This window comes from Chelonoidis abingdonii, chromosome 8, assembly GCF_003597395.2.
Source record: "Chelonoidis abingdonii isolate Lonesome George chromosome 8, CheloAbing_2.0, whole genome shotgun sequence".
Classification (NCBI taxonomy): Eukaryota; Metazoa; Chordata; order Testudines; family Testudinidae; genus Chelonoidis; species Chelonoidis abingdonii.
Genome location: NC_133776.1, coordinates 27,391,136 through 27,400,101, shown reverse-complemented (window position 1 = coordinate 27,400,101; position 8,966 = coordinate 27,391,136). Strand labels below are relative to the sequence as shown.

Here is an 8,966-nt window from a genome sequence, read left to right as displayed (position 1 = left end):
AAGCCTTGGAGAATTAGGGTGACCAGATGTCCTGACTGTATAGGCACAGTCCTGATTTGGGGGGCTTTTTCTTATATAGGCACCTATTACCCATCGCCCCCATCCCGATTTTTTACACTTGCTATCTGATCCTCTATGTAGAATTCAAGAAATGAATTCATAAGAGTGATGATCAGTTTATTCAGCTAATTTTATAATGTCTCAAATATGGCTGCTATACAAATGTTTGCACTGGAAGTAAGCTGTCATTTGTGCAGGGAGCCCAAAGACTATCGTAGCTGTAATACAAATAACAAAAGCGGTTTTAATGTAGTTTGCCTGCAAAAGTCTGTCATATTTAAGACTTTGCACCTGCCCTGTGATGTTGGTGGCTGAAGTAGATAGTAGCAGTTTCAGTTTTGCAAGGCTTTATCGGTTGCTAACAGACAGCTCTTCAAGAGGAAGGAAGTACAAGACCTGAGGACAAAAAACAAACAACCCCCCACCATCACCACCAAGTTTCCAGGAACACTTGTTGATCTTCTTGCCAGGCAGGGCAAGTCTGTCTTTTAGACCAGATGTCAGTCGTCAGATTAGCAGTTAGGCTAGACACTAAACATTTTTAATTGGTAGGTTTTAAAACACAAGACCAAGAAATGGTTCTTTTAATGTGAACTGTCCATGTTAAGTTACAGTAGCTGCTTTAATTAGAGATGTGATTTTAAATGCAAAAGTACTTCCTCTAGTGTCTTTTTTTTTTAATAGCTGGAAGTAATTTTTGGTTCTTTAAAAAATACATATGCAAACCACAGCCAGTTGCCATGGTTACTACTGTATGCTAATGTGAATAGCTTATTTCACATTCTTAAACCTATAGGATTGGGGAAGCATAATTATTCAGGTCTATCACTATTTCCCCTTTAGCTAGGCCACCATCCTTCTACTGCGAAGAAAGAATGTTGTAATTAGCCAAGAGTGCACAGCAGAACAGAGCTCTTCGAAGTGGTGGTGGTGGCTGTCTCACTGTATTATTTAAGCAGCTTTAAGACCTAACCTACACTTGAGGCAAAACAGGTAAGAACTGAGCTCTACCATGCTTGTTTGATTGTGATTTATATTAACTGATTGAAGATTTTAATAATAATATATTATAGAGACAAGAAATTGGCACTTTCTGTTTGGAAAGGAAACTTTTTTTGATGTGAAAACTATAACTAACTATAAACTTATATTCATTTTTATATCAGAACTGAAAATTTTACTTGTGGGTAATCTGTTTAAATTATATTTTCCAAACACTATTTGCAAATGAAGTCCTGCTCTTGCCATTTAATTCCTGTGGGCAGAACCGAGCACCCATGCAGAATCCATTTGGGGTTCTGGACAGACATAGGGGCCCTGCATGATCTGATTGAAGGATCCTGGCTTAAAACAGACAAGCAAGAAACCATTTTGGTGGCTTTTTCTCTGAGCATTATTTTTGTCTCCCTTGTATCTTACTTCTCTCAAACTCTCCAAGCAAGTGTTCTGATGTGTTTAAACCGATGTGCTGACTGTTTCACAATAGTTTCCACTTTTACTACTTAGTAGTAGTATTTGAAGTATAGTTTTATATTTAGGATGAGAACATAACTGTCTTGAGGTATTATTATAGGGTTATTTTATTCCTCCTGTTCATAATGGGGTTAAATCCTGCTCACCATTCCTTTTGACCCTAATAATTAAGTGGCAGGAATAAGGTAAGCAAGAGTTGGTATGGGATGTAGATACTGTTCCAAGTACATTTGTAAAATCTAATATAAATTAAAAAGACATTAATCCCTTGGCACCTGAGCTCCTGATTTCCTGGTATGAAATATTTCACTGCCAATGAATGTCCCACTAGGGTTTGGTGATTAAATACTGTGTTGGAATGAAGCCAGAGTCCACCTGGGCTGAACTCTTGCACTTCTCATGAGGGGAAGTCACACTAAATGGAAGTGGACCCCCTGTTTCTGACAGCTGAATTCCAGCACTAATTAAAGAATAATAAAGAAATCACCTTGTCAGAGAACCCAAGGGATATAGTGTATAGCATAATTATGTACTATAATATTGACAGGGTGCACTTCGCTCATTTATATGCTGGTAGACTAGTGGACATTTGTCTAAATATTGTACTACTTTAAAAAAAATTCATTACTGTTTGCCACCAGTTACTTGCAGATTCAGTGTAAGTCATTTAGATATCTAAGAACCTGTTTTATGGGTAATGGTCAGACATTGCTGAAAATCAAATCTTAATTGTCATAGTTAACTCTTTAAGCTGAATAGGTTTGTAAAGAGATAATCAGTGTAAACACCTCAGCACAGGCGTCATGTAAGAGAAACATGGACAATGAAGTATTTAAATTGTAAACTCTTTGGAATAGGAACCTTGTCTTGTCTTTCTAAAGCTCTTAGTATTCTGTTGTAGGATAAAAAGTAAAGAATTAAAAATGAGGTGAGTCATGTATTCTTATACAAGTTTGTAATAAAAGTGTGCAGGACTGCACTGAAGTAGACCGAGAGACAGGGATGGAAGAAGGACATAAAAGTGGTGGTTAGTCATCATGGGGCATTAAAGGGGAGTGAGCGAAAAGATACATGAGGAGAATAGTTGCCAACTTTAGAGATGTTGGCAATAAGATGGTATACCCATCTTTAGTTACATCTAACAACTAGATATTTCTTGATTTATATTAATATGTAGATGAAACAACAAATGACAATCAAATGTTCTACCCAGATTTCATATTGTAGAAATGAGAGCAATTAGTTTACTTCAAAATAATGCATCCAAAAGGTGAGACAGCTGCCTCAGTTTCTAGACAAAGGGTAATTATGGTATATAAAAAAATAGTGCACAGATCTAAATTAAGCTTCTTCAAGACATAGGTATAAACAGGTGTTGTAACTTAGTTGGAAGCATGCAGTTAGCAAGGTTTTTTCCTCAAGTGATTACGTCAGCTTTTATAATAAGGACTTCAAATAAACAGAAAGTAACAGAAAACTCCCCAATTAAGCTTTCAAGTTTTAGGATCCTTGGTGTAGTGCCTGACCTTCCTGAAAGCACTCTGCTTCCAAGCAGCTGCTCTGATAGACCTTCATCAGAGCACCTGTGAAAGGGAATTAAACTGAGGTTAACTGATTATGCCTCTGCAACCTGTCACAAGGAGTAAACTAGTACACATCAAAAATCTAAAGGAAATCTAAAGGAAATCTAAAGGAAAGAAGCAAAGATGAATTATCAGTGTTAGTGACAGGACCTGCAACAGAAGGTAACCTCTTAAGAGACCAGAAGGAAATAGGATTGGTTGAACAGATCCTGTTATTGGTCTGCGAGAATCAATACAGCAGAATTCCTAATCAAAATTGAAGACAGTGAGGTAATAAGGAATATATGGGAAAATAAGGAGGCAGCCTATTGAGTACCATGAGAAAAAAACAGAACCACCAAATCCTGCTAATTTAATCAGAGAAAGTAGCAAATCTCTTTGGCTTGTGCAAAGAGACTGAACAAAAGTACCAGGAGGAAGTTGTTTTACACGATTTAAAAATTTCAAAAAGTCACAAAGGGTTAAGATATGCAAATAAATCAAAAAATGTATTAATCAGCTGCTGAGTTACCAAGAGAGGAACCATTCTTTTCCATTTATAAGGTTGTGTGAAAATATGCTCAGGTCAATTGGATCTGAGTTATAACCAGCACTGGTCAGAATGAGGAAAGGAAACGCTCATGTTCAAAGGGAAAGTCAAGGTTGAGATGGGCAAGTCGTAGGTGACGTACAAGGCAGAGGAGCCAGCTTCTCCAGCTCATTTGGTGGAAAACTTTTCTAAGGATGAAGCAAGTCATCAACAGCAATAGAAAGGGGTAAATCAAAATGAGATTGTTGTGGGCTTTCAAAGTTTGAGACCTAATATACTCACTATGCCCTATGGGTACTTTGTTCTAATCTCTATTTTTCTTATGACTTAACCATGGATAGTCCATGGGAGACACTTCTGGATCCACTTCTTTTTTCCTCAAGCAAAACAATAGCAATATTAATACTTGTAGCTAAGACCAAACAATTGGTCACTGGCGTCCCAAACTGAAGAAAAGGGACAGAGATGAAAATAAATGTATGACCCTGAAAATGGGAGATTGCTCTGTGAAAGGAATTCATCAGGGCACCACTGCATGATCCACAAGTGGTAACAGTATCCAGCTGAGTGTGTTGCTGTGATAACCAATCACTTCAATCAACAGAATCCAGCATCGGGTTAAAATTCAGAATAGTAGGAATAGATGAATGATCAAAATGCAGAATAAAAATAATCAAACATCATACAATACAGGCGACAAAGTCATTCAGAAAGCTACTCATCAAATTCTTCCAAATAAAAGGAGTATAGGATGGCTGGTACAATAAAGGGCACTGAAAGGCACTCAAAAATGCAGGGGAAAATGTGGAAACTATCCACTACATCTTATAATAGCTGAATTGGTCTAAGGTAATGACCTGAACCTTCAGCCAGAAGTAAGGAGCAGACCAACATTACCTACAATGATATTAAGGACTGTTAATGACTTAAACCAGCAAAACTAGAAAAATCTGCATTAAAGCAGCCACTTTGATGGTGGTTTCTGCCTAAAATAGATATTGCTGCAGTCTCAGATTATTATAATATAAATTTAAATTCTGATGTGAGATTTAGTCATTTTTGAGGTTTGCAATTTACATGCATCAACAGTGTTTATTTTGTTCTGTTTTTCTTTATTTTAAAGAAACAAAGTTTAAGAAATCAAATTCTCTTCCTTTCTAAGACTTGCCATAACCATACATAATAAGTTTACTTATAAAGTATCTCCTCTCCCCCACTCGCTACAAAGACCATTCTAATACAATAACGCACTATACGTACGTCTTTGAATGTATACACACTTATTCTTTTATATATATTTAATAAATGACTAGACAACTTCCTACAAAAATGGAAAGTAATAGACAAATTAAATAACATTAAAACAATAATCATATAATTACAGCCTTTACATTTTAAATGTGCAAGGCATTATAAAATATACAAATTATGGCCCTGATTCATAAAGCACTTGACACACTTTATGTACATGTGCTTAAGTGCTTTGCTGAATCAATGATTACATAAGTTTATGTATTTAAACTATTATGAGATACTTTTGTTCTGTTTTTAAAAAAAATCTCACCCCTTGAAAATCCACTAAAGATCTCCACTACCCCTAGGGCCTGATTCTGATCATTGACAATTTTGCCATAGACTTCATTAGAAGTAAGATCAGACCTAAAGTGGACCTTAATATGGCCCTGCTGATCTTTAAATCCATGAATGGTAAGGAGCCTACCAATATTAAAGACCTCTGCACTCTGACTCTACCTTTTGTCTTTGACTAATTGGCCTATCATTTAGTTGAGTGACACAGACTGTAGAGATACAGAAAATGTTCCTGTACTGGCTATAAGGTAAATGTTTTCTAAATTGTTCCCAGTGGGCACAAGCAGAAATTAAGTTGGAAAATTGGGAGAAAAAAAGGATTTTTTTTAAAAGTAAGTTTTAAAAAAAAATATATCTATGTATCCATTAAAAATGCCTCAGTCGCAATCAGTAAACAGTTGCAATACTCCTATTGACTTCAAGGGTGCACCCTTATTGTATGTTGGTAAAATATGACAGTACACAGCTTTGTGAAACAGAATGCTGTCGTATTTTAAACTACTTGGGGCTAGATAGTGTCTGACTTTGTGCAAGTACATAAAGTTTGAAAGGTTCAAAAGGAGAATGATGCCATGGTGAAGTTTAAGTTAATTTGTCGGGCCCCTAGCCCAGGTTCTAGTTTGGATACCTTAGGTGCTGGAGTAATCCTTGGGGTATTTAGTTGGTAGCTGTGGCAGGGCTTATCTGCTTCTTCTATGGTCAGGTGAAGAATGAAGTTGTAGCTTTTTTGGTAATAAACTGATTCTCTCGTGGCATAGTCAAACTAATTCTGCGGTAACTAAGACCCTGATCTATTCAGGAAAATCCTTGTGCAAATGTGGAGATCTGATTAAATCAACTGGACTCTGCATAGCAACAGGGACCAGCCACATAGATTGCTGTGTCAGGGCCTTTACTAGAAATGGTCAAAAGGCAATATTCATCAAATGAATAATTTTTTGAAATTCAGGCAATGTTTCAAATACGACATTAGAGGAGTAATTGCTTTCATTATTCATCTTACTTACTTTTTACTCAAGCATGAGGTAGTGGCACCATTGCGCTATTTCCTGAAACACTTGTAGATAGTATTACTCTACAATATCATACAAGATCACTGTAAAGATTATTTTCCCGTATCTAATGTGCTGTTCCCTACCCCAGTATTACCTGCACCTAGCTAAGATCCAGTGGGCGAGAAATAGAAGCATACACAGTGCTCTTTATTCACATTGAGGAAGGATCAAAAGAACTCTTAGTGGAAAAACAAAAATTCACCTTCACCTTGACTCTAGTTTTGGAGTGGGGTGACCATTTTTCCTGTTTCACTGAATGTGGAAAGAAATGTGTGTTTTATCTCATTAGAATTACATTGTCGAGTTGGAGGGCGGGGGAAGGGAAGGTTATGTGTAAACCCAAACAGACCAACATAAAATGGATTTAAAAAACATCATAAGTACAAACTGAATTTAAAACTCCAGGCCAAATCAAAGTTGATAATGACTGGTAATTTAAGGGAGAAATTGGGCTTTTTGCTGGAGTTTTTTTATTTTCTTCCAGAATTATTAAAAGGGTTGGATCATGGAACACACTATGAATTAGAAAGTGTGTGTAGTGGAATACAGTAAGGCTAAGGGTGTGATTATTTAAACAAACAGAAATTTTTTGAGCCCTGGAAAAATACAGTGAAATGTTCCTGAGACTAGGGAAAAAGGATACACTTTACAACATCTGCCATTTTTAAAGTTTTTCTTGTTGACAGCATCTGTAAGGTTGGGAATATTTTACATTATTTGTGCAAAAAATGTTGCATACTTGCAGTGGGTACTCAGACATACATTTCCTGTAAATTTGCAGAGCTGAAGCCAATTGGTTGCAACAGAAAGACAGTCTTTTGCAGCACAGTGCCTGTGCTTAACTAATGACATTGGTACACTGTACAGTGAATTTTAAGTAGCAGCACTTTACTAAGCCGGGTAAAGTCTGAGAGCTTGGTTATATTCTGCATCTAACCTTCAGTCTAACCTTGCAGCCTGATCCTCACTATGCCCTTGAGAATCTTTTAAAAAAGGGCTTTACTTGTCTGAACAGACGGTCCATCGGAACAGTACTGTGCATGTGTCACATCTTCACTCTAGTTCAGAGGTTATAATATTTTACATATAAAATGGAATATACCAACACTAGCTTTTAGGGGATGATTTTTATCCAGATACCTTTTTATACCACATTTGTGTGACTGTTCTGCCAAGTAATGCCAGTCTGCAGTGGCCCACGGGTCTGTATTTGGGTCAGTCCCTAGTGTTTCACGAAGGCAAAACGCTGCAGTAGCATGAAAGCATTTTTTGTTTTTTCCTTCCCCTTTTGCATTCTTAAGGCTCGACAAGTACGCCCAGTGCTTCCTGGTAGGTTTTGCTGAATGGGGGAGGGGCAGTGCAGGCAGCGACGGAAACCAGACATTAGAGACAGGAGTCTGCACAGCTAGATGCAACAGTCTTTTCACTGCAGCTGTGTGAGTTGTGGCTATCATCATGCTTCTGTGACGAGGAACTGACAAGTTCACTTTTCCAGTCTTTTGTCATCGTGTGATAATGAATCCCACAATGCCTTGGGCAATCTGTCCACAGTCTGGTTGCCTCTGAAAAAAGATGTGAGAGGTAAGTTTCCATTTCTACAGTCTCTCTCTCCTCTCTTTTAAATGCAGTCTTTCTATTTATGTGTATATTTTCGCTGTGCAAAATGTAGCTGGCTGAATGAGGAAGTGAGATTAGGCTTTCACTGACTTTCAGTTTATCAGGAGGGGGCTGAGTTACCACGGTTTATGGTTTCATATCACACACCATCTATAGCTAAACAGAAAGCAGTAGGTCGCAGTTGCAGTTCTGCTTAAAGCAGCCTCTTCCTGTGAGTGTTCTGCACGCCCTGTCAGATCGCAGGGGGGTTTGCAGTCCTCAAATAAGACAGAAGAAAAAAAAAAGGCGGGGGAGGAGGAAGAGAGAGAATAGGAAAAAACAAACAAACAGGTGCAGATAAAGTGTCATAATCGCTTAATGATCTTTGTTTGAAGGGAACACAGGATGGAACAGCAGGGGCTCCTAATCACTTGCAAAGATTTTTTCAGAGGGAGAAATTCTCATCACTTCTTCTCAGTCTGTCCTCTAGCTTGGTTTTCATATGGGCCAAATATGTTCAGGGAAAGGTTAATTCTCTGCCTACTGCACATAAATTACGCATGACATATTTAGCTGTGTTTCCTTATATGGAGAGTGCTGTATTTCAGTACAGTATGTCTTTTGCCAAGTTTGCAGGGTGGAGGACGCCCTGCATAAGAGGTTCTTTTTATTTATTTATTTATTTATTTATTCTGTTTTGTAGTGCGTCACTCAAACTGTAAGAAAAGTGAGTGCGCACACTGGTGAACAGGAGCTAAAGTTCGGTTTGCATAGTGTCCATTCACTAAGTGTGAAATAAACTTAAAAAAACTACTTTGATTTTGATATTCATTCAAAGAAGGAAATAATGAGTCTTGTTTTCTGGAATTTGTTAAGATTAGCACTATGCCATAAGGAAATATTTTGATACAAAATTCTGTAACAGTAGCAATGTGGTGCTGATTCAGTTTAATTTTTTACCTTCCAACTAGTTTACTGTCATTTGGGCATAGAAAATCTAATGGAACCAACTTATACTTTGAAGTTCTCAAGTCCCATTGAAAATAATGGTGCTTCTAAATTGTAAATTAAATAGTTACA

At 37.3% G+C, this 8,966-nt stretch overlaps 1 protein-coding gene across 37 annotated transcripts in view; it reads left to right on the top strand.

Annotated features, from left to right (window-relative positions):
• Window positions 1–547: 547 nt before the first annotated feature.
• The window catches only part of MBNL1 (muscleblind like splicing regulator 1), a 194,156-nt gene continuing 185,737 nt past the window's right edge, over window positions 548–8,966 (top strand). For 11 of the 37 annotated variants that reach the window (XM_032787388.2, XM_032787387.2, XM_032787386.2 and 8 more), the window contains exon 1: window positions 7,469–7,871. The gene's annotated coding sequence lies outside the window, so the exon portion shown is untranslated. Of the gene's footprint in view, window positions 1,054–7,468; window positions 7,872–8,966 lie in introns of those variants that run through there. The other 26 variants (XM_075068464.1, XM_075068456.1, XM_075068458.1 and 23 more) reach the window with 13 other exon arrangements.